Here is a 24,227-nt window from a genome sequence, read left to right on the forward strand (position 1 = left end):
GAAATTTGGCAGATGGAATATAATGTTGCAAAGTGTGAGGTTATGCACTTTGGCAGAAAAAAATCAAAGAGCAAGTTATTATCTAAATGGAAAGAAACTGCAAAGAGCTACAGTAAAAAGGGATCTGGGGGTCCTGGTGCATGACACACAGAAGGTTAGTATGCAGGTACAGCAGGTGATCAGGAAGGCCAATGGAATCTTGGCTTTTATTGCAAAGGGGATGGAGTATAAAAGCAGGGAAGTCTTGCTTCAGTTATACAGGGTACTGGTGAGGCCACACCTGGAATACTGCGTACAGTTTTGGTTTCCATATTTAAGAAAAGATATACTTGCTCTCGAGGCAGTTCAGAGAAGATTCACTCAGTTGATTCCGGAGATGAGGGGGTTGACTTATGAGGAAAGGTTGAGTAGGTTGGGCCTGTACTCATTGGAATTCAGAAGAATGAGAGGCGATCTTATCGAAACATATAAGATTGTGAGGAGGCTTGATTGGGTGGATGCAGGGAGGATGTTTCCACTGATGGGTGAGACTAGAACTAGGGGGCATAATCTTAGAATAAGGGGCTGCCGTTTCAAAACTGAGATGAGGAGAAACTTCTTCACTCAGAGGGTAGTAAATCTATGGAATTTGCTACCTCAGAGAGCTGTGGAAGCTGCGACATTAAATAAATTTAAAACGGAGATAGACAGTTTCCTAGCTGATAAGGGAATTAGAGGTTATGGGGAGCGGGCAGGGAAGTGGACGTGAGTCTACGTTCAGATCAGCCATGATCCTATTGAATGGCGGAGCAGGCCCGAGAGGTCGTATGGCCTACTCCTGCTCCTACTTCTTATGTTCTTATGTGTGCATTGACATTTTTCAATGATACAGGGCTCTACTCCTATTTCTTGGCATTCAACAACTTTGGGAACTGGTCCACATGGGGTGTGCAGAAGAATTGGCCCCAAAGTGTTTGTTCCCTTCCCCTCCTCTTCGTTTATTATTTTAGCTAACTATAGGTCTCCGCAGATAAAGCCACCACTTTACCCGTGACCTGTTGATACAATATTTATGCGATTAATCCACCTTTATCTAGTTGTACTTTTGTACAGTAGCCAAGCATTTGTGTTACTTATTTTTGAGCATTTGTCCTTATTGCCTTCATTAGCCGAGGCATAGAATATAAGAGCAGGGAGGTTATGATGGATCTGTACAAACTAGTTAGGCCACACCTGGAATACTGTGTGCAGTTCTGGTCGCCACACTATAGGAAGGATGTGATTGCATTGGAGAGGGTGCAGAGGAGATTCACCAGGGTGTTACCTGGGCTGGAGCGCTTCAGCTATGAAGAAAGACTGGACAGGCTGGGGTTGTTTTCCTTAGAGCAGAGAAGGCTGAGGGAGGACCTGATTGAGGTGTACAAAATTATGAGGGGCATAGATAGGGTAGATAGAAAGGAACTTTTCCCCTTAGTAGAGGGGTCAATAACATAGAAACATAGGAGCAGGAGTAGGCCATTCGGCCCCTCGAGCCTGCTCCGCCATTCAATGTGATCATGGCTGATAATCCAAATTCAGTACCCTGTCCCTGCTTTCTCCCCATATCCCTTGATCCCCTTAGCCTTAAGAAATATATCTAACTCCTTCTTGAATATATTTAATGAATTGGCCTCAACTGTCTTCTGTGGTAGAGAATTCCACAGGTTCACCACTCTCTGGGTGAAAAAATTCCTACTCATCTCAGTCCTAAATGGCTTACCCCTTATCCTTAGACTGTGACCCCTGGTTCTGGACTCCCCCGCCATCGGGAACAGCCTTCCTGCATCTAGTCTGTCTAGTCCTGTTAGAATTTTATAAGTTTCAATGAGATCCCCTCTCATTCTTCTAAATAACCAGGGGGCATAGTTTCAAGGTAAGGGGCAGGAGGTTTAGAGGGGATTTGAGGAAAAACTTTTTCACCCAGAGGGTGGTTGGAATCTGGAACTCACTGCCTGAAAGGGTGGTAGAGGCAGGAACCCTCACAACATTCAAGAAGCATTTAAATAAGCACTTGAAATGCCATAGCATACAAGGCTATGGACCAAGTGCTGGAAAATGGGATTAGAATAGACAGGGCTTGATGGCCGGCGCGGACACGATGGGCCGAAGGGCCTCTTTCTGTGCTGTATAACTCTATGACTCTATGACTTATCAATGTGTTGGAAAATGGAACATTCTCCACAATTATAGCACCCAGCACCAAGCATCCTCAGGTCAATAAGTCTCCTTTCCCACTGCCACAATATGTCTTTGCCTCAATTTCAGAAGTGGATTCTTATTATAGCACTGTGACACTTTCTATACTGGCTAAGCCATACATTCCTTGCAATGTCCCCTTTCCACTGAAGAAATTACTATTACCTCACCACCACATCATATATTTCTATCACGTAGAATAAATGTTCCTATGATGACTCAATTGGCAAATGCACTGCCAAATGTGCAACTTAAAAAGAATAAAACTGAATATGAAGGTCATTTAAAATAAGAGCATGTAAAAATGAAAGTATATAGCAGTTTTACGTAATTTTTAGAGGGATTTTACATATCTTACTGAGGCCCTGAAACATAGAAATGTATTTGAATCAATTATTTTTACAATAGTTTACTTAATATTGTAGCTTTCTGTATCACAAATAGCTATTGGAAAACAATAGTGTCTATTGCTGTACTAGAAATCTCACTTGGAAGTAATCTGATTGAAACTGAGACATTGACAATGAGACAACATCAAAGTAATAACCACAACACTGATGGGAACAATGGCCATTTAACTTCAGGTGTATTTAAATACAGGAAGAACTTGCTGCAAATTGGGATACAAACACACTAAATTCATTTGATATACACAAGGGAAGAAAGGACTGCAGAATACTCACTTTTGAATTATATTAAAACACCTCATTTAAGAGTACTTTTGGCTTGATCCCATGACATGAGTGCCCTCACATTGCCAACTCCAACAATAACTTGTTTTGTATAACACTCCTCACATGCCGGTGGACATCTCAGACTGCTTGACAATGAAGAGGAAAAGGATAAGATGGATACCAAGTGTAGCGTATGTACTTTGAAGAAGGAACTATATTCTGCAGCCCCTGTATACTGCAGTACCAGTAGTGACCACCCCTGTATATAAGCCTGTGTAGTAACTTTGTATAGTAGTTCCAGTTTTGTCTCCACTCAGTAAACACCTGTTATAACCAACTCCTGCAGTCCGTGTCTCAATTACACACGGACGTAACACTGGCGACGAACAGATCCGAACTTACCTACAGTTCTGCACCACTTCATGGGGATCCATCCCTGAAGCGAAGTTGTTAGAGGTCGAGGCCAGAAGGAAGAAAAAAAAACAAACAGAAGAAACGGGCGTCGACCGTGGGCAACCGCCTCTGATTCATCGAATTCGAAGATTTACAGGAGAGGCTGTCGAGAGCGGGGCTTGGTTATCCTGTCTATGGTGTTCCAGCTAATCGGGCTGGTGGCAGATAGTACACTGATCCTTCCTGGGCTGCGGCGGGCTAGAGCTCGATCGGGTGGCTTTTCAATGGGGCCGAGCAGCGTTGTCGGGAAGAGGAGAGAGGGTGGAGCACACAGGGCGCGGCCGGTGCTACGAAGCCGGGCAGCGTACAGACCCGAGAAGAGGGAGGAAAGTGTCCTGTAGGGTTTGCTCTGACGACGGGAACAGTAATTGAAATAAAATAAATTAGAAGCGCAGAAAGCCGCGAGGAGCTGCAGTTTGCCACGGGGACCGCGGAGAGCGGCGTTAGCAGCAGCGCGGGGGGGACGTACGCAAAGACCATAGGGCGTCGCCATCAAGGCATAAAAATGCCAGCAACAGCGCTAGCAGCAGCGGAGAAGACAGAAAGCGCGGGAGGCACCATCTTAATCCAGTGGGGAAGAAGGCAAAGCGCGGGAGGTGCCATTTTGTTCAATCGGGGAAGAAGGCAAAGCGCGGGAGGTGCCATCTTAGATCTCCAAGATGCCGAAGACTGGCAATATCACTGCATTCGATAATGCAATAGAAGACTGGACCACGTATGTGGAAAGAGTAGAAGTATATTGCAAGGCAAATGAAGTAGCCGATGAGAAAAAGGCATCGGTACTACTAAACGTAATGGGCGCAAGAACGTACGGCCTATTGCGGAACCTGATCACTCCAGCCAAACCAATGGTGAAGAGTTTTAACGAAATTGTTGATATCCTACAGGAACACCTAAATCCTACACGGCTGCTGATAGCAGAAAGATTTAAATTCCACAAGAGAAATCAGCATAAAAATGAGAGCAATGCTGATTACCTTACGGAACTACGCAAGCTATCAAAGCACTGCCAGTTCGGAGCAGGACTGGCAGATACCCTACGGGACAAATTTGTCTGTGGACTCCTGAGTGAAGGAACCCAGAAGAGGTTACTCTCAGAAAAAGTGCTGACGCTAGATAAGGCTTTCAGCGTGGCAGTATCGTATGAAGCAGCAGCAAGGGGAGCTGCGGAAATACAGCAAAAGCCACAGGAATACGGCACCCATGAAATGACACGGGGATTTGAAAAATGTTATCGCTGCGACAGAACAACCCATGACCAGAAGGACTGCTGGTCTAAGGACAAAATATGCAGGCAATGCGGAAAGATGGGACACATTGCACGAGTTTGCAGGTCAGGGAAGAAGACTAACGACAACAAAAAGGCTACTAAGGAACAGTACAGGAAAGTGCAAAAGATGACGGACAGTAGTTCCGAAGACCAGAAGAGCGATAGTGAATCCGGGAAGAAGAGACTAAACTGTCTCAAACTTCACAACGTAATCGCAAAAGAGGATCACCGAACCATTTGGGCCACCCTCACGATAGCAGGGTCCCAAGTCAAAATGGAATTGGATACAGGATCAGCCCTGACCATCATGAATCGACGAGACTACGAGCGGCTATTCTCACACATACCCTTGAAAGACACATCCATTGTCTTGAAGACGTATACGGGGCAGAAAGTATACCCCAGAGGGAAAATAAGGGTGCCTGTCGAATACAACGGCAAGGAGATACAGAAATTGTATCTGTACATACTGCAAGATGGTGGACCACCGTTATTGGGATGTGAATGGATCAGAAAGATAAGTTTAGACTGGCACTCCATTCAGGCACTGACGGTGGCTGGTAAAAAGGATGACGACGTCACACCTGGACGATTGTCAAAAATCTTAGTTAACGCTAAAGAGGTATTTCAACAAGGACTGGGAACTCTTAAAGGCATAACCGCCTCGATAAAAATAGAAGAGAATGCAATTCTCAAGTTTTTCAAAGCAAGACCAGTACCGTATGCAATTCGCCCAGCCGTCGAGGCAGAGCTGGAGAATCTGGAGAATGCAGGCGTGTTATCTAAGGTAGACTGGAGCAAGTGGGCGACACCCATCGTTCCTGTCATGAAGAAAACGTTAAACAATAAGTCTGAGGAGCCAAGGAAGGTTCGCATCTGTGGGGACTTCAAGGTGACGGTGAACCCAGTCCTTCACACAGTACAGTATCCTCTCCCAAGGATAGAAGATATTTTCGCCTCACTATCTGGAGGGAAGCGTTTACAAAAATTGACCTAGCACAAGCATATTTGCAGATGGAGGTTGAAGAATCCTCTAGGAAGTATCTCACGATAAACACTCACAAAGGTCTTTACCAGTATAATCGACTGGTATTCGGAGTAGCATCAGCTCCGGCGATATGGCAAAGAGCGATGGAACAAGTCCTGCAAGGGATTCCGGGGACTCAGTGTTACTTGGACGACATCCTAGTGACAGGTGAAAATGACAGTGAACACCTTGCCAACCTAGAGCAGGTGCTCACTAGACTAAGAGAACATGGGCTACGAGCCAATTGCCCCAGTGCGAGTTTTTTAAGAAACAGATATCGTATTGTGGCCACATGATTGATGAAGAGGGGTTACATAAGTCCCCTGACAAAATTGAAGTGGTAGTTAAGGCTCCAGCACCTGAAAATGTGTCGCAACTGAGATCATTCCTCGGATTGGTGAATTACTACCATTAGTTTTTGCTGAATTTGTCCACAATTCTGCACCCACTGAACGCCCTACTACAAACTGGAGTAGCATGGAAATGGAGCGATGAATGTAAGCGGGCCTTTCAGAAGAGTAAAGACCTAATCACTTCAAGAGAACTATTGGCTCACTACAACCCATCACTACCGATAAGACTGGCGTGTGATGCGTCTCCCTACGGCATTGGAGCGGTACTGTCACATAAATTCCTTGATGGGTCAGAGAGGCCGATAGCTTTTGCGTCACGCTCGTTAACTTCAGCCGAGCGTAACTATGCCCAGATTGACAGAGAGGCCCTCAGCCTGGTGTGGGGGGTGAAGAAGTTCAATCACTACCTGCACGGTCAGAAATTTACTCTACTAACTGATCATCAACCTCTTGTCTCCATTTTCAACCCTCAGAAGGGCGTCCCGATAATGACAGCACAACGGCTACGGAGGTGGTCCCTTTTCCTAGGGGCACACCAATATGACATCGAGTACAAAGGAACTAAACAGCATGGGAATGCTGATGGATTGTCGCGCCTACCATTGCCGACGGTGGAAGAAGCACCTGCAGTGAATCCTGTGGAGATATTCCACTCGACCATAGTCGAATGTCTGCCTGTGACGAATGCAAACATAGAAAAGGAAACACGAAATGACCCGACACTCTCCAGGGTCTATGATTTAACGGTGAAGGGATGACCAGCACATGGCGAACCACTGTTGCCAGCATTCTCGCTGAGAAGAGAACAGCTGTCAGTGTGCCGAGGAACCTTGATGTGTGGATCCAGAGTAGTAATTCCACCCAAATTGAAGGATAGAGTGCTCAATAAGCTTCATGAGGGTCATCTGGGAGGGGTAAAAATGAAGAACTTAGCCAGAGCGTTTGTGTGGTGGCCGGGAATCGATAGAGAAATCGAAGAGATGACCAAGAGCTGTACAGGATGCCAGAAGGTCCAAAACGCCCCACCACAAGCCCCTCTACATCCATGGGAGTGGCCCTCATCTCCATGGCAAAGGGTGCACATTGATTTTGCTGGTCCATTTATGGACTTGATGTTTTTAATTGCGGTGGATGCACATTCAAAGTGGCCAGAGGTAATAAAAATGTCCTCAGCCACCACAGAAAAAACTATCACAGTCTTACGAACCATATTCGCCAGAAATGGGCTGCCTGAACAGATTTGCTCCGACAATGGACCACAGTTTGTTTCTGAAGAGTTCCGGAGGTTCTTAAAGAACAATGGTGTTAAGCATTACACATCCGCCCCATATCATCCAGCCACCAATGGATTGGCTGAGAGGTTCGTTCAAACATTCAAGAAGACTATCAAGGCAATGGGTAATGAAGACATACCCCTACAACACAAGGTGGATAACTTCTTGTTTGCCTACCGGAATGCGACACATGCGGTTACCAACCAAACGCCAGCCATGATGTTCTTCAATCGAAGACTACGATGCCGCTTGGATTTGGTTAAGCCAAACATCAGAAGAGATGTGGAGAACAGGCAGTTTCAGAATATGAATAAAAGGCCGACCAGGAGTTTTAAGATAGGTCAACCAGTTTTGGCCCGGGACTACCGCACAGAGAAATGGCAGCCAGGAACGATCTGCACACGGCAAGGACCCCTAATGTATACTGTGGACGTTGGAGAGAGCATTGTAAGACGCCATGCTGACCAGATTCTAGAGTCACTGGAAAACGTCAAATCCACACCACGATCCGATACACCTGGTGATGAAACCGAAGTACCAATTGCATCTACCTCAGAATCGGTGATATTGGAAGCAGACGAACCAAACAACTTTGCCAGAAGAACCTGATACCCCAAAGAGGTGTTATCCAGACAGAATCAGGAAGCCTCCTCAAAGATTGAATTTATAATTGCTTAACTTCAGCTAATGTGTATAGCAACTGTAATTGTAAATATGTTACTTAATTATTAATCGAATGTTATGTACTGTTTAGCTAAAAGGGGAGAAATTATAGTGTATGTACTTTGAAGAAGGAACTATATTCTGCAGCCCCTGTATACTGCAGTACCAGTAGTGACCACCCCTGTATATAAGCCTGTGTAGTAACTTTGTATAGTAGTTCCAATTTTGTCCCCACTCAGTAAACACCTGTTATAACCAACTCCTGCAGTCCGTGTCTCAATTACACACGGACGTAACACCAAGCATAAGGAAAAGACATAGGAGGATAAATTCGGTGGGTTAGCGCCTCCCGTTAGTGCCCCCGGGCATGGTGAGATGAACGACTCCCGCGAACTTCGGTGAGAGGTTTGCGGCAGTAGTAAGACTTTGCGCCACAATCTCCTTTGCCCGGAAATCGTGATGTCATTGCCGTGAGCATTGCCCCAGCAGTGTCCCAGACCCGAACTTCGGTTCCGCCCCCTGCAGCATCACCGGGCGAAAACACCGACAGCTGCAGGAGGAGTTGATCGGGAGGCCGGGCGCTTTGGGGGCGAAAGTTAAAGGGGAGGTTGACGAGGTAAGTACCTAAATTTCTGTACTGTTTTTGTCCAATTTTTTTTTACTTCTCCTGGGCCGTGATCGATTAGCCCAGCACCAAGCTGCAGTGCATGGGGCTGATCGAGCCGATTGGTGGCCTCCGTCGGGGACCAGCTAACTAGTCCCAATGCAGAGCCTGCAGCGATGGCCCTTCCCTTTAAGGGAGGGAAGGTACCTCGGAACGCGGCAGCGCTGCACAGGACATTGTGCAGCGCTGCACCACTACCGCCCCGCCTGCGTCAGTTAGCGCTCCAGGAAGGCAGTGGAGCACTTGATTTAGCTCTCCACTTCCTTCCTGGAGCAGCAAAATCCAATTTTTTTAAAGTTGGGAATCATTAGTGCCTGGCGCTCAGTTTCCCAGCATTTAAAAGTTACCGCCCCTAAACGGGGAGACACTGAATTTCTCCCCCAATGAATGGAGAGAGTAGGATGGTAAACCGAAGCCACAATCGAAAAGGAACATTTTGAGAAGGTTTCTGAGTGTAGGAAGAGTGGTGGAAAGATGGAGGGAACTGGGTAGAATTCCAGAGAGCAGCAATGTAATGGCAAAATGAGCATCCTACAGCGATGGAATGGAAGGGTGAAGAGAAGTCTGGTGTTAAAAGAATGGAGTGAGTGTACAGTAACGTAAGGCAGCAGGAATCTTGTGCAGGTGAGGAGAACAGCTAGGATGGCATTGGAGAAGTCAGGTTTTGAGATGATGAAGACATAGGACACAGTTTTAACAGCAGAAAGAGAAAGATGGGTTGAAACCAGGCAATCCTGCGAAGGTATAAGATACCATTTGATAATAGAGCAGATAAGGGGTAGAAGCTGAGACTGGGGTCAAGCAGAACCAGTGCACCTCTTTGAAGTTGATGGAATCTAGGCCATAGACATGGAGGAGCTGAGATGAGCTGAAGAGGAAAGCTTCAGTTTTGCCAACATTCAGTTGGAGAAAATCCAGTTATTCAGTTATTTTTTGACAAGAATAAGGAGAAATTGTTCAATATCAGTAGCACAAAATGGGCTGATAGCAATGGAAAAGAGAATTGGGCACCATGTAAAATGGGCTGCCAATTCGCTATCAACCCCTTTGCACTACTGGAAATGACCAATTTCACCCCCGAAGAATTTAAATAGAATAAAAATAATTAAACTCCAAGGTCCCATTTGTCCTATACGTTGGGTGTCTTCTTTATTTTTTGAGGTAGATATCTGTCAAAAAGAATGTAGTAATCCATTATTACTGAAGATAAGCACTGAAAACAAGTCAAACTGAAGTGGTAACATAAATAAGGCATACACACAAGCCTCACTGTGGACCTTTACCATGTTCTCAGATGATTCTTTGTATCTGAAAATCTAAGTAAATTATAACCACTGAATTTTCATCATCCACCAAGTTAGTTGTCTCCTCATAGAATTCCAGTAGATTTATGAGGCATCATCTAGAGCTGCTGAAGCCCCACTGACTATCCTTTATAATCCCTATAGTCTTTCAATGAACGTTAACAGTATCCATAAAATACTCCTGAGGGTTTTCCCCTTAGTAGTATCATCTGGGCTGTAATTTCTGATTCATGTCTTAATATATTTATTCAATACTTTGATAACATTCGCTCAGGTACAGCCCTTGCAGGAATACAGAAGTGTAAAAATTGCAATGGCCGAACTTCCATCTGCAATGTTATTCTTGCCATAACTCAGTCCCAGATCTAAAGAACATGGTCATTTATTGGTGCCTATACATTGTGAAGACTGGAAACTCAGATGCACCCTGCCACTCTAAGTGGGGGAGCTAAAGACTGGATCAACGATTCCAGATCACTTGTTCCTTATTGTGAACAAGTCAATACAATATTATTTGATGAATATGTAAGGTTACTCCCAAGTGGGTGTAAACTCAGCTTAGCAGTAAATTCTGCTCCATTGCAGTAGTCAACAACACTTTGAGGGGGATTTCTATTCACCAACAAATACTAATGCAGGGCACAATAATTGTCTGTGACCACTGATTTATGACAGTATTTAGTTCTATAATCACTTTAATGTACAGTTTTAGATATTCAGTATACTTTATAAATATGCTGAATCACTCTCAAAACAAATTATACTTATGCAGGATAGAGGTTCATGTTATCATATTTATAATACCACGGAAGTACATTTTCCATTAAAAAGAACAAAATAAAGACTTGCATTCATACAGCGTCTTTCATGACCACCGGACGTCCCAAAGCACTTTACAGCCAATGAAGTATGGCCGGAATTTTTGCCTGTGAGGTGAGTCGGGTGTGAAGGGGGCCGCATAATGGGCCGGCCTCACGAACCTCTCGGCAGTGCGCTGTCCACTTTGTCTTTAACTGAATTAGATCAATTGAGTTAGGCATGCGTGTTCCCCAGCCAATTAAGTGTAGCGGATCTGATGACATCATTGATGACTCGCCTTGAGCACAAATATTTAAAGGGGCCTTCCACACATCACACTTGAAGGTTGTTGAAGGAGCATCACAGGTCTTTGGGAGAGGTGCGGTTGGTGAGACATTGAAGATATTCACTCACAGAATCACAGAAACCCCACAGTGCAGATAGAGGCCATTTCGGCCCATCGAGCCTGCACCGACACATATCCCACCCGATCCCCATAACCCCTACACCAACACATATCCCACCCTATCCCCGTAACCCCACGTATTTAATCCCCCTAACACTAAGGGTCAATTTATCATAGCCAATCAACCTAACCTGCACATCTTTGAGGGTAGTGTTGAGTCTGTGTTTCCAAATGTAGTTATGCTGAATAACTGGACACAGACTACAGAAATAATTAAACAGGTCTTTAGTAATTGAGGGTCAGGGCTGAACTGGAATACACTTTGCTCCACAGGGTTTATATACCGGTGTGGTCACCACCGGTACTACAGTGTACAGGAGCCATCAAAAAAGTAGTCCATCACCTTAAGGTATCCTCTTAAGGTGGTACAGGTTACATACACTACAATTCCTCCCCTTTTAGCTTAACAGTGTACACCCCAATTTAAACATTACATGGATAACATATATACAACGTTCACACAAAACTGTTCAAAGATTCAGTCTCTGAGGAGGCCTCCTGATCCGGGCCGGATAACGCCTTTCAGGGGTCTCTGGTTCTCGTTGCTGGGGTGACTCATCCATTTGATCTCCTATGGATTGAACATCATCATGTACGTTCGAGTCTGAGGTAGATGCTACAGGCTCAATAACTTCTTCAACTGGTGTCTCTGCCGTAGACATGGGGTCGACCCTTGTTCTTGATTCCACAAGTTGGTCAGCATGACGTCATATTACATTCTCTCCAACGTCTACCGTGTACATCAAGGGTCCTTGTCGGGCACGAATTGTTCTGGATTGCCATTTATCATTCCTATAGTCCCTGGCCAACACTGGTTGTCCTATTTCGAAACTCCGAGTGGCCTTGTTATTTACGTGCTGGAATTGCTTGTTTTCGACTTCCCTACGCACATTGGGTTTTAACAAATCCAACCGGGACCGCAACCTCCTGTTATAGAACATTATGGCAGGGCTTTGATTTGTCACTGCATGCGTGGCGTTTCGATATGCCATCAGGAAATTGTCCACCTTGTGTTGTAGTGGAATATGGTCTTCGCTCATGGCCTTTATCGCCTTTTTGAACGTTTGTACAAATCTCTCGGCCAACCCATTTGTAGCCGGATGATATGGGGCAGATGTATAGTGTTTCACCCCATTCTTTTTCATGAATTTCTGGAATTCTTCTGACACGAACTGTGGTCCGTTGTCTGAACATATTTGTTCCGGCAACCCATTCCTTGCAAATATGGTTCTTAGAACTGCGATCGTCTTTTCAGAGGTAGTGGTCGACATCTTAATCACTTCTGGCCATTTAGAATGTGCGTCTACTGCTATCAAAAACATGGAATCCATGAATGGACCTGCAAAGTCGATATGCACACGTTGCCATGGGGTTGAAGGCCATTCCCACGGATGCAGCGGTGCAATTGGAGGTGCGTTTTGAACTTTTTGGCACCCTGAGCAGCTTTTAGTCAGATCCTCTATTTGTTTGTCGATACCTGGCCACCACACATAAGCCCTAGCAAGGCTTTTCATCTTGACTCCCCCCAGATGACCTTCATGCAATTCCTTCAGAACTCTCTCCCTTAATTTAGGAGGATTAATCACCCTTGTTCCATACATCAATGTTCCTTGACAGACGGACAGCTGTTCTCGTCTGGCTGAGAATGCTGGTAACAGTGGGTCGCCATGTGCTGGCCATCCCTTCACTGTCAAATCGTAGACCCAAGACAGTGTCGGGTCGTTTCGGGTCTCTCTCTCAATACCCGCATTGGTGACTGGTAAGCATTCGATGATGGTCGAGTGAAATATCTCGACAGGGTCAACTGCCGGTGCCTCTTCCGCTGTAGGTAGTGGCAGGCGCGACAGCCCATCAGCATTACCATGTTGCTTTGTACCTTTGAATTCGATATCATATTGATGTGCCCCTAGGAAAAGGGACCATCTCTGAAGCCTCTGTGCCGTCATAACCGGAACACCCTTCTTAGGGTTAAAAATGCAAACCAACAGCTGGTGATCTGTCAGCAGCGTAAACTTTTGGCCTTGCAGGTAATGGTTAAATTTCTTAACTCCCCACACGAGGCTGAGAGCCTCCCTATCCATCTGAGCATAGTTGCGCTCTGCGGAGGTCAATGATCTGGATGCGAACGCGACTGGCCTTTCCAAGCCATTTGGAAACTTATGTGAGAGCACTGCCCCGATACCATATGGAGAAGCATCACAAGCTAAGCGAATAGGCAGCGTTGGGTTAAAGTGAGCCAACACTTCCTTAGAGGTGATCAGTGCCTTGCTTTTTTGAAAAGCCCGCTTACAATCATCGCTCCACTTCCATGGTATTCCCATTTGCAAAAGAGTGTTCAGTGGGTGTAACACCGTGGATAAATTTGGAAGAAACTTGTGGTAATAGTTAACCAACCCAAGGAACGACCTCAACTGGGATACATTTTCCGGAGCGGGAGCTTTCACAACAACTTCGATCTTGTCAGGTGACTTATGGAGCCCCTTCTGGTCAATGACGTGGCCGCAGTACGAGATTCGCTTTTGAAAGAACTCACATTTCTGGCGATTAACTCTGAGCCCATATTCTTTCAATCTGGTGAGCACCTGCTCCAAATTCGCGAGGTGATCCTTATCATCATCTCCTGTAATCAGAATGTCGTCCAGGTAGCATTGTGTGCCTGGAATTCCCTGCAATACCTGCTCCATGGCCCTTTGCCAAATCGCTGGAGCCGATGCCACTCCAAAAACCAGTCTATTATACCGACATAAGCCCTTATGTGTGTTGATCGTGAGATACTGGCGTGACGCTTCATCAACTTCCATCTGTAGGTACGCCTGCGCCAGGTCTATCTTGGTGAAGTGTTTCCCGCCAGACAGCGAAGCGAAGATATCTTCAATCCGCGGAAGCGGATATTGCACCGTGTGAAGAACCGGATTAACAGTGATCTTGAAATCGCCACAGATGCGAACCTTCCCAGGTTCCCCTGGCTTGTTGCTCAACGAACGCTTCATGACAGGAACAATGGGTGTGGCCCATTCGCTCCAATCCACCTTTGACAGTACTCCTGAACGTTCTAGCCCTTCCAGCTCTGCTTCCACAGCAGGTCGTATCGCATAAGGTACCGGTCTGGCTTTGAAAAATTTTTGGTTTGCATGTTCTTCAACCTTGATGTTTGCCGTAATTCCTTTCAGTGTTCCCAGTCCCTGTTGGAACACCTCCTTAGCATCGTCCAATATTTTGGACAGTCGTTTAGGTTTGATGTCGTCCTCTTTACAGGAATCTACAGTCAGTGCTTGTATGGAATGCCAGTCCACATTTATTCTCCGGATCCATTCCCGTCCCAGTAGTGGCGGACCTCCATCAGGTAACACATACAAGCCCATTTCCTGACTTTCTTTACCATTGTAGACCACATTTACTTTTATCTTTCCGATGGGGTATACTATTTGCCCCGTGTATGTTTTCAATACAATCTCCGTATCCCTCAGGGGAATGTGCGAGAATAACCTTTTGTAATCTTGCTTATTCATGACCGTCAATGCCGATCCAGTGTCCAATTCCATCTTCACTTGGACTCCTGCTATCCGAAGCATGACCCAGATAGTTTGGTGGTCTGCTGTGTTAACCACATTATGTATTTTTAGACAACCCAGTTCCTTACTGCTGGAGTCTGAATCCATCTTCTGTTCATCCGAACTGTTCTCTGTCACCTTGTGTACTTTTTTGTACTTCTCCTGCTGCGACTTTTTGCTGCTGGTCTTCTTTCCTGACCGGCATACTCTCGCTATGTGACCAAGTTTGCCACATTGCCTGCATTCTTTATCTTTGAACCAGCACTGGTTCTGGTCATGCGTTGTCCTTCCGCAACGATAGCACTTTACTGCGCCCAATGCCATTTCATTGCTGAATTCCAATGGCCTTTGCTGTATCTCTGCAGCGCCTCGTGCTGCTGCCTCGTGCGATGCTGCAATGCTGAAAGCTTTGTCCAGCGTAAGATCCTTTTCCTCTAGCAGTCGCTTCTGGGTTCCTTCCCTTAGGAGCCCACACACAAACTTATCTCTCCGTGCGTCTGCTAGTCCTGTACCAAACTGACAGTACTTTGATAAATTGCACAGTTCGATTAAGAATTCAGCGTTGCTTTCCTCTTTAAGTTGAATTCTTTTGTAGAATTTAAATCGTTCCGCTATCAGCAGCGGCGTGGGGTTTAAATGCTCTTGCAGGATAGTAACAATATCTGCGAAACTCTTTCCTACTGGTTTATCTGGTGTTACAAGGTTCCTTAATAACCTGTATGTCTTCGCACCCATCGAGTTTAATAGGGTTAGTGCTTTCTTATCCTCCGGTACCTCATTCGTTGTACAGTAAACTTTGACGCGTTCCACATAAGTGGCCCAATCTTCCACATTGCTATCAAAAGCAGTGATGTTACCCGTTTTTGGCATCCTTGTTGAGTTTCCTTTCCTTCGGATATGATTATTATTTTATTTTATTTTTTTCAAAATGGCGGCTTTTCCCGCGCTTGTCTTCTTCCCCCGCCGACTCAAAATGGTGATTACCGCGCTGTTGCCATTCTCGCCTCCCAGCAGTCCTTTATTTTCCCCTACGCTGCTGCTATTGTTCCCCGCCGCTCCCGCGGTCCTTGTGGACATAAACGCTTTTCTGGCTGCTGCGCGTCTCTGCCCCGATTGCTGTCCGGCCCCTGACACCGGCTGCGGTCATGTTCTCCGCCCTTTTCGTCATTTCCCTCCCCTTCTCTTACTGACAACTCGGCCGACTTCCCCCCCGTGCCGCTCGATCGGGCTTACCCGCCGCTGTCGTCGAAGGGATGTTCACTGATGTTTGACTTCGTGGCCAGAAACCAACCCGGGTTCCCGATTGCCTCCCGTGCTATGCAGTGCCCAGCAGGATGTTGAGGGTGGATGTCCTTGATCGACGCCCGTTTCAGAGGCAAAGCTTCCTTTGATGCAACTGCCGCTAGGTAAGATCAGACTCGTCGCAACTGTTGAGTCTGTGTTTCCAAATGTAGTTATGCTGAATAACTGGACACAGACTACAGAAATAATTAAACAGGTCTTTAGTAATTGAGGGTCAGGGCTGAACTGGAATACACTTTGCTCCACAGGGTTTATATACCGGTGTGGTCACCACCGGTACTACAATGTACAGGAGCCATCAAAAAAGTAGTCCATCACCTTAAGGTATCCTCTTAAGGTGGTACAGGTTACATACACTACAGGTAGCATGGAGTCCCAACGGCAGAAGGCAGTGCCCAGATTCTCTGACTCCTCCCTGGAAGTTATGCTCCAGGGAGTTCGAGCACACAGGGACATCCAGGTGCAAGAGACCATCCACTAAGACCAAGGGAGCATGGTTGGAGATTGCCCAGGAGGTCAGCATCAGAGGTATAGTTAGCAACAAAGGTGTAGTCAGCCATTCCTAGATACAGTGCCACAAAAGATTTAATGATCTCATGAGGTCAGGAAAGGTGACTACAATGCCACATTCAAAGACATCCTGATGTGCATGTCACCCCAACCCCATCATCTGCCTTCCCAAGCCTACTCCTGCACGTCACTCCTTACACCGACCTACCTTGCAAGGTGCACCCATCTCTCACTGTCTATGCATCTACTCACATCCCCATCTGACTAACCACCACTGACATGCACCCTCATCCTAATGTAATCATAGGAAGTACTGCCACAGAAGGAGGCATTTGGCAATGTTATGCCACTCTCTCATAGTCACCCTCTACAGATGTAGCCCATCCATATACTCATTCCATCACTCTCACTCAAAGTTCTCTTCTTTCCCTCCTTGCAGGAGAAGAGAACGCAGAACAGCCGGGAGAGGCAAAGAGCCAGAGGTGGCCCTCCAATTTACAGCATATTGACTCCAGCAGAGGAGGAGGTGCTACAAATAAGTCGAGTTGCAGAGCTGCTGGCAGTGGGAAATGGAGAGAGGGGGACTTCCCAGCAACCTGGTGACAGAATTAAATTCATACAGCCACATGGCATACAGCAGTCGCTCATGGTGACTTGATAGCAACAACCAATGAAATGTCATCATGTGCATAATAGCAACGTTACAAATTCTTATCATAAGACTTCTAATTCATCTCTTTACTCTCCTACAGGTCCATCAAGTGCCCCCCCCCCACCCATTGTTCAGCCAGAGGAGGAAGATGACTCCTCAGAGGAAGCTCCATTTTCTGAGGGTGCATTGTCACCAGACCCATGCGCACCCAGCAGCAACGCAGATACGCACACCTCGGTGGGTCCTGCGAGACATAGAGTAGTGTTGTCACCTGATGTCACACACATCACAAGTGAGTAAGAGCAGATGGTGGAGACAGGGACAGCAGTGGAGAGTCCTCGCCAGAGGGCACGACGCTCCAAGCTCTGCTCAGCTGGATGCAGATGTTGAACCTCGGGGGCCGTCAACAAAGAGGTTGATCTTGGAGGAGCAGCAACAAATGCTCGAGGCTCTGGCAGCTTTTCCAGCCGTGATGTGCACGATTGTACAGAGAATGGAGGAGTTCATTTAGGGCCTGTGAGGGGCCAGCTAAAGACTGCTCCTCCTTTGAGGAGCACTATATCGCAGGCAATGGCGATGATGTGCTGTTCCATGATAAGGATGGCCACCTGCCTGGAGCAGCAAATGCGCCAGTCGAATGAGAACATGCTTGCTGTGAACAACAGATTGCAGACTCTCATTGACCTCATCTCAAGGATGGATTCCAACGTAGACTTGGGCATACATCGCCCCACAACTGTGCAGCAAGATGCTCTCCAGCTCCTTGCTAGCAGGGAAGTGCGGGTGGCCCATGAGAGGGATGATGGTGAGAGGGGACATGGAAGTGGGGGCTTTGCTCAAAGCGTTCCCACTTCTCCCCTGTTGCCTCCCCCTCAGTCAGAGCCGCACATGCTTCCTCGGATCCCGATGGCCGAGTCTGTCCCTGTACAGTTGCAGGAGGAGAGGTCTTTGGCTGGGCCCTCACAGGATTTAAAACCCCGGAGGACGTCTGTCAAAATTTTCAAAGCAATCACAGCAGGGAAGTGAGCAGCCTGCCTTTACCTCTGCTGATGCCACAGGGGTTGCACCTTGTAGAAGCATTGGAAAAGAAAAATGACACAATCATAGATGCACAAGGATATGCACATGGGTGTATGAAAAAATGTTAGTGTTAAGTTTCAGTTCTATTTATGATGCACATAAATTTATTTATTTGCACTTTCCCATCTTATCCCTTTTTGCCTGCTACCTGGGAAGTAGCTTTGTCACTTGGAGGGAATGGTGAGACATTAGTTAACCTCGAGCAATGGGTGTTTGGATGACAGGAATGGTTTGGTCATTTTAGGACTGTTTTGTGGTGTTGGTGGGCGGGGGTGCAGGGGGAGTTGGTACATCATCTGGGAGCCATATGCGTGCACTGGTGCAACTTAAGTAAATCTAGCCATTATGAGGCCATCCCGGGCAGCAATATGCGCCGTTGCTGGTGCCATCTCCATCTCAGGTTCCTCCTCCTCTGAAGAAGCTGTGCGCTCCGCGTCTTGCTCCTCTTGCAGCTCCAATCCTCGCTGCTGTGCTATGTTGTGCAGCGCGCAGCATACGATGATCATTCTGGAGACCCTGGTTGGTGCGTACTGAAGAGCTCCTCCAGATCTGTCAAGGCATCTGAAGCGGATCCTCAGCATACCAATTGTTTGCTTTATGACACATCTGGTGGACATGTGGCTTTAATTATAGCGCTCCTCAGCCTCATTGCTTGGCCTCCTCAAGGGTGTCATCAGCCACTCTTCAGTGGATAGCCCTTGTCTCCAAGCAGCCAGCCGGTAAGTCTCTGGCACACACATGCATGATCATCTTTTTATGGTTGCAGACGAGCTGCACATTGAGGGAGTGGAAGCCCTTCCGGTTCACAAACAGTCCTGGGTGATGTGGGGGTGCCTTGATAGCCACATGTGTGCAGTTGATGACGCCCTGCACCTGAGGTCGCCTGCCTCTCCCAAGCGGGTCCATGGCGGCTTCTAAACGTGCCCCAGTTAAATGCGGAAGTCGGTGGGTTCCCGACGCGCTGTCAATTTCAGCGCTTTTAACCACCGACACGCTCCCAAACCTGCACGCTCTGCAGTGTGAAAATTCCATAGTGACTGTTATAATGTAGGAAACACGGCAGTCAATTTGTACACAGCAAGCTCCCACAAACAGCAATGTGATAATAACCAGATAATCTGTTTTTTTTAGTGATGTTGATTGAGGGATAAATATTGGCTAGGACTTCCCTGATCTTCTTCGAAAATATGCCATAGGCTCTTTAACATCAACCTGAGAAAGCAGACGGGGCCTCGGTTTAATGTCTCATCCGAAAGACGGCACCTCCGACAGTGCAGCACTCCCTCAGTACTGCACTAGAGTGTCAGCCTAGATTTTTGTGCTCACAACCTTCTGACTCAGAGGTGAGGGTGCTACCAACTGAGCCACAACTGACACATTAGAGTTGATTGGTTACTTATTTTCTGGATAAATTTCATACTGTGTAAAGGAGAACGTAACTGAACAGCTATAGAGTGATAGAAAGAAAGAATTTTAATTTAAATAGTACCTTTTCATGTACGGGGAGAGAGCGGGAATATGGTATTGATAGAGGATCAGTCATGATCATATTGAATGGCGGAGCAGGCTCGAAGGGCCGAATGGCCAACTCCTGTTCCTATTGTTCTCTGTTTCTTTTTCTATGTTTCTATGTCCTCAGGAGGTTCCAAAGTGCGTTACAATCAGTGTGATACATCTTTTACTGAATTGTAGTCAATGTTGTGTAGGCAAATGCGACTGCTAATGTAGATCCCACAAGGCTCCACAAATAGTAAATTAGATGAATGAGCAGAGAATCTGGTTTTGGTGATGTCGGTTGAGGGAGGAATGTTGGCCAGGACAGTGGGTGAATTCCCTGCTCATCTTCAAATAGTGCCATGGGATTTTCTATGCCCACCTAAATGGGCATCTGGAGCCTTAGTTTAACATCTCATCTGAAAGGCAGCATCTCTAACAATGCTGCACTCCCTTAGTACTGCACTGAAGAGATACGAAAAGAAATAATGATCAAAATTCTGACTGCGCGTCAAATGCTACTTTGGCAGAACTGCCAAACAGGGAGCAAAAAATGGGGCGGAATCTAGTTCTGCCGGAGTTCTGCCCTGTTATCAGATCTGACAGATTTTCCAGTAGAGGATGACAGCAAATCTCATGCACATCCTGAGTATACAGATGACCCCATCCATCCCCACAATTTTTTTTATGCCCATCTCTAATTGCCCTTGGGAAGGTGGTGGTGAGCTGCCTTCTTGAACCGCTGCAGTCCGTGTGGTGATACTGCTAGGCATCTAGTCAGTTCATTGATAAATCTGGAATTAAAAAAGAAGCTAGTATTGGTAATGGTGACAATCAAAATCCAGGATTGTCATAAAAACCCATCTGGTTCCTTTAGGAAAGGAAATCTGCCATCCTTACGTGGCCTGGCCTATATGTGACTCCAGACACACAGCAATGTAGTTGACTGTTAACTGCCCTCTGAAATGGCCTGGCAAGCCGTTCAGTTGTACCAAACCACTACAAACAAGTATACAAAGAATAAAACCAGACGGACCACTCGGCATTGACCTTGACACTGGACATAACAAAGACACACCAAGCCCAGCCAACCCTGCAAAGTCCTCCACACAAACGTGGGGACAAGTGCCAAAATTGGGTCAGCTGTCCCACAAGCTAGTCAAGCAACAGCCTGACATAGTCATACTCACAGAACCATAACTTTCAGCCAATGTCCCAAACTCCTCCATCACCATCCCTGGGTATGTCCTGTCCCACCGGCTGGACAGACCCACCAGAGGTGGAGGCACAGTGGTATACAGTCAACAGGGAGTGGCCCTGGGAGTCCTCAAGATTGATACAGGAACCCATGAAGTCTCATGGCTTCAGGTCAAGCATGGGCAAGGAAACCTGCAGCTAATTATCACCTACTGTCCTCCCTTAGCTGATGAATCAGTACTCCTCTGTGTTGAACACCACTTGGAAGAAACACTGAGGGTAGCAAGAGCACAGAATGTACTCTGGATGGGGGACTTCAATATCCATCACTAAGAGCGGGTCAGTAGCACCACTACTGACCAAGTTGGCCAAGATCTAAGGGACATAACTGTCAGTCTGGGCCTGCGACAGATGGTGAGAGAACCAACACGAGTGCAAAACCTACTAGACCTCGTTCTCACCAACCTACCTGTCGCAGATGAATCTGTCCATGACAGTATTGGTAGGAGTGACCACCGCACAGTCCTTGTGCAGATAAAGTCCCATCTTCACACTGAGGACACTCTCCATCATGTGTGGCACCAGCACCATGGTAAATGGGATAGATTCAGAACAGATCTAGCTGCTCAAAACTGGACATCCACGTGGCACTGTGGGCCATCAGCAGCAGCAAAATTGTATTCCACCACAATCTGTAACCTCATGGCTTGGCATATCCCTCACTGTACAATTACCATCAAGCCAGGGAACCAACCCTGGTTCAATGAGGAATGCAGAAGAGCATGCCAGGAGCAGCACCAGGTATACCTAAAAATGTGGTGCCAACCTGGTGAACCTACAACTCGGGACTATATACATTCTAAACAGTGGAAGCAGCATGCTATAAACAGAGCTAAGCGACCCCACAACCAACAGATCAGATCAAAGCTCTGCAGTCCTATCACATCCAGTCGTGAATGGTGGTGGATAATTAAACAACTAAAGGGAGGAGGAGGCTCCATGAACATCCTCATCCTCAATGATGCGGAGTCCAGCAAGTGAAAACAAAAGACAAGGCTGAAGCATTCGCAACCATCTTCAGCTAGAAGTGCCGAGTGGATGATCCATCTCGGCCTCCTCCTGAGGTCCCCACCATCACAGAAGCCAGTCTTCAGCCAATTCGATTCGCTCCACGTGATATCCAGAAATGGCTAAGCGCACTGGATACAGCAAAGGCTATGGGTCCTGACAACATCCCGGCTATCATGCTGAAGACTTGTGCTCCAGAACTAGCCGTGCCTCTAACCAAGCTGTTCCAGTACAGCTACAACACTGGCATCTATCCGACAATATGGAAAACTGCCCAGGTATGTCCTGCCCACAAAAAGCAAGACAAATCCGATCCAGCCAATTACGGCCCCATCAGTCTACTCTCAATCATCAGCAAAGTGATGGAAGATGTCGTTAACAGTGCTATCAAGCAGTACTTACTCACCAATATCCTGCTCGCCAAAGCTCAGTTTGGGTTCCGCTAGGACCACTCGGCTCCAAACCTCAATACAGCCTTGATCCAAACATGGACAAAAGGGCTGAAGTCCAGAGGTGAGGTTAAAGTGACTGCCCTTGACAAGAAGGCAGAATTTGGCTGAGTGTGACATCAAGAAGTCAATAGGAATCGGGGAAATCTCTCTAATGGCTGGAGTCATACCTAGCACAAAGGACGATATTTGTGGTTGTTGGAGGCCAATTATCTCAGCCCCAGGACATCGCTACAGGAGTTCCTCAGGGCAGTGTTCTAGGCTCAACCATCTTCATCTGCTTCATCAATGACCTTTCCTCCATCATAGGGGCAGAGGTGGCGATGTTCGCTGATGATTGCACAGTATTCAGTTCCATTCGCAACTCCTCAGATAGCAAAGCAGTCTGTGCCCCCATCAATCAAGACCTGCATGACATTCAGGCTTGGGCTGAGACATGGCAGGTAACATTCGCACCACACAAGTGCCAGGCAATGACTATCTCCAACATGCGAGAGTCTAACCACCGCCCCTTGACATTCAACGGCATTACCATCGCTGAATCCCCCACCATCAACATCCTGGGGGTCACCATTGACCAGAAACTTAACTGGACCAGCCACATAAATACTGTGGCTACAAGAGCAGGACAGAGGCTGGGTATTCTGCACTGAGTGTCTCACCTCCTGACTCCCCAGAGCCTTTCCACCATCTACAAGTCAGGAGTGTGATGGGATACACTCCACTTGCCTGGATGAGTGCAGCTCCAACAACATTCAAGAAGCTCAACACCATCCAGGACAAAGAAGCCCGCTTGACTGGCACCCCATCCACCACCTTAAACATTCACTCCCTCCACCACCGGCACACCATGGCTGCAGTGTGTAACATATACAAGATGCGCCTCAGCAACTCACCAAGGCTTTTTCAACAGCACCTCCCAATCCTGTGACCTCTACCGCCTAGAAGGACAAGGGCAGCATACACATGGGAACACCACCTCCTCCAAGTTCCCCTCCAAGTCACTAGGTCGAAATCCTGGAACTCCCTCCCTAACAGCACTATAGGAGTACCTTCACCACACGGACTGCAGTGGTTCAAGAAGGCGGCTCACCACCTCCTTCTCAAGGGCAATTAGGGATGGGCAATAAATGCTTGCCTTGCCAGCGACGTCCACGTCCCATGAACGAACGAAAAAACTAATATTGATTAATAACAGCCTCATAGCAGCAAGCGAATTTTGTTTTATTTGTGCACCAGAATACAATAAAAAGGAAAAGCTTTAATTCAGTAATATTTTCAAGTCATACATTTATAATATAGCAAACATGACATCCATCAATTTGATTCCATATTGTAAAATTTTGTTATGTTAAAAATTGAGATAGAAAAGCCTATGGTATACACAGTGTGGTAGGACACAGGTCTATGTTTGATTTGAAGGAGAGGATGAGAAATGAATTGATTTTAAGTTTCTTGCCCTCACCTTCATATGCCTCCATGGCCTTACCCCACCCCACCTCTGCTCCTTCGATATTGGTTTGCTCCTTGTTCCCACTCCCTTTGCTCCATCAGCTGCCATTCTTGTAGCTTCTACACCTCCACCCTCTGGAATGCCTTCCCTTAACAACTCTGTCTTGTTCGTAAGGGTGACCCCGAGCTTCCGGTCGCCTGTCATTTTAATTCACCGCTCCATTCCCACTCGGGCCTCACCGTCCTTGGCCTCTTGTATTGTTCCACAGAAGCTCAACGTAAACTCGAGGAACAGCACCTCATCTTCCGATT

The 24,227-nt window shown here is 46.7% G+C and overlaps 1 protein-coding gene across 8 annotated transcripts in view; it reads left to right on the forward strand.

Moving 5' to 3' along the window:
- rgs20 (regulator of G protein signaling 20) overlaps nucleotides 1–24,227 on the forward strand; it is a 507,528-nt gene that overhangs the window by 366,011 nt on the left and 117,290 nt on the right. Inside the window, exon 1 of one of the 8 annotated variants that reach the window (XM_085992933.1) lies at nucleotides 18,585–19,598. The exons of the other annotated variants lie outside the window; for them this stretch is intronic. The gene's annotated coding sequence lies outside the window, so the exon portion shown is untranslated. Of the gene's footprint in view, nucleotides 1–18,584; nucleotides 19,599–24,227 lie in introns of those variants that run through there. 8 annotated transcript variants of the gene reach the window in all.

This window comes from Somniosus microcephalus, chromosome 7 (assembly GCF_052327205.1).
Source record: "Somniosus microcephalus isolate GS21.2 chromosome 7, FLI_Smic_1.0, whole genome shotgun sequence".
Classification (NCBI taxonomy): Eukaryota; Metazoa; Chordata; class Chondrichthyes; order Squaliformes; family Somniosidae; genus Somniosus; species Somniosus microcephalus.